Source organism: Coregonus lavaretus (genome assembly GCF_964263955.1).
Source record: "Coregonus lavaretus genome assembly, chromosome: 21".
Taxonomy (NCBI): domain Eukaryota; kingdom Metazoa; phylum Chordata; class Actinopteri; order Salmoniformes; family Salmonidae; genus Coregonus; species Coregonus lavaretus.
Genome location: NC_140008.1, coordinates 32,039,984 through 32,042,253, shown reverse-complemented (window position 1 = coordinate 32,042,253; position 2,270 = coordinate 32,039,984). Strand labels below are relative to the sequence as shown.

At 38.7% G+C, this 2,270-nt stretch overlaps 1 long non-coding RNA gene across 1 annotated transcript; it reads right to left on the bottom strand.

Moving 5' to 3' along the window:
• Window positions 1–536: 536 nt before the first annotated feature.
• On the bottom strand, window positions 537–884 carry LOC311148433. Its single transcript, XR_014614901.1, has 2 exons — window positions 841–884; window positions 537–756 (listed from the first exon to the last, which is right to left on the bottom strand). It is a non-coding gene; the product is annotated as an uncharacterized lncRNA (long non-coding RNA).
• Window positions 885–2,270: the final 1,386 nt, after the last annotated feature.

Below are 2,270 nucleotides of genomic sequence, written 5' to 3'. Positions count from 1 at the left end.
ACTGACTCTCCCAGACCGCGGATCCCCAGGCACGAGCGGAACCGCTAGTAGAGTTGATAAGGTAGGCAATACGGGCTTTTTCTGAGGCGTAGGTGAGGGGCTGTTGTTCAAACACTAACGAGCATTGAGTCAAAAAATCGCCACAGGTTCCCATGTTCCCGTCATAGCGCTCTGGAGCAGGAACAAAAGGCTCTCTGATCTGGGCTGAAGGGGTAGGAAAAACAGGTGGAGCAGGAGAAGGAGCAGTTTGTATGCCATGCCCGAGGGGTGCATTATTAACTTGGGTAGTAAGGGCAGACACTTGATTGGTGAGTAATTGAACCTGATTAAGCAGCACCTGACTGTTCTCAGCTATAGTCTTAAACAGGGTATCATGTTGGCCAAGTAAAATGCCCTGATTGGCTATGGCAGTCCAAATTTGAGTGCACTCTGGGGTGGTATCCGAGCTACTGTCTGCTGGGTTCATGTTGGTCAGATCATACTGTCATGATTTAACTGGATAGAACCCAAATGCAGACAAGTACACCAAGCCAGAGAAGGTTTAACAGGTTTATTTACAATGTTCAATAGTCCAGGTTTCCAATAATAGGGGAAGAGCAAGTCCAGGTTACAGGGAGGGTAACAGATCCAGGTCAGGGCAGGTGTGGTACCGTAATGTCCTAGTGTCCGTGGTGAGTCCAAAAGGGAGGTCCGGTAGTGGAGAGCAGGATGGTGGTGGCAGGAGTGAAGCGGAGGCAGGAGTCAGGTTCCAATAATCTGTGGCACAGGAGAAAAGTAAATAGAACAGGCCAAAAACACAAAGAGCGAAAACAAACAGGTTGAGTCGGCAGCGAGACTAACATGGTCGTCTTGACTATGATCTGACGATGAGTGGTAAGTTTGACCGGGTCTTAAAGGCTGAGGTGATTATGGTGAATGAGCTGCAGCTGGAACCCTGACTCCCGCACACCAGACTTCACTCCTGCAATCAAGGACAGACAGAGGGAAGGGAGAGAGCAGAGAGAGCTACCTAGCAGCAGTAGGCCTAACATAACATCTATTGACTCATTAGTGTTTTATTTTTCATTAATCTCTAAACAATGTTAGAATTTTTCTTCCACTTTGACATTACAGAGTATTTTGTGTAGATCGTTGACAAAAAATGACAATTAAATCAATTTTAATCCCACTTTGTAACAAAAAATGTGAAGAAATCCAAGGGGAGTGTAGACTTTTTATTGCCACTTAATGTAGTGAACCTACATTTATTTTTGGTGGTAGTGTAAGTCGACTCAAATGTATCTTGTGTTAGTTTAGTAGATATAGAAGAGAAACACTAGAATATCAGATGGTTAAAAGATAAAAATATTATATTCAAATGTTAAAAATAATAATTTAAAAAACGAAAATCAGGTTGTTCTTGTTATTTAGAAACTGTGGAAATACTCTTTTTTAAAAACACTTTATACCGTACTAAACAAAAACAAAAGGACAATGGCTTCATATGAGACCCTACTTATTATTAAGTAGTAATTCTCTGCCACACACGCACACAATTTATGGCTTGTCAAGCATTATCAGTCAGAAATCATGCTTTGACTAGAAATGGTGGTGAGGGCGCATTAAAACATGTATCCCTCATAGTAATATTTTGGTTAGACAGTCTCTCTACACATTATTCTCATTACTTTAAATACCAATACATTGGTAAAAACATGTTCTACAAAATTATATACAAATGAATATAAAATAAGAAACATAAATTTCTCTCAAATAATTTTCTAAACACAATCATGGTGAGAAAATAGTCATCATTTGGAAATGGTAATAATGTCAGAAGTTTATGTGATATATTAACACTCTTAAAATGTATTGCATTCTATCAATAATGCATCAAATATTTGCATGCTTTTATTTTATCATTCTAATCTTTGATGGTCCACATTGTGATAGTTTTGGAGACCAAAGTGTTACACTTTGATTTTGGGGTTCAAAGAATGAAAATCTATACCTTGCAAGTGCAATCTACTACTGATGACCCCAATGACCTTGTCATCAAATCCATGCAAGACATGACACAACTGGTTTACTGTGCAAGTCAACACAACTCCTTTATTGAGTTACAATTGTCATACTTTAACATTCATAATATTTTAACTATTCGAGACTGAACACTGTAGCATTTCAGATGGTAGCATTTTTCATTGGTTGAACAAAAATTCAAATTAAAGAGAAAGTTTACCCAAAAATCTAAGTTTGTCAGATGATTCCATGCAACAAAAACATGGTCT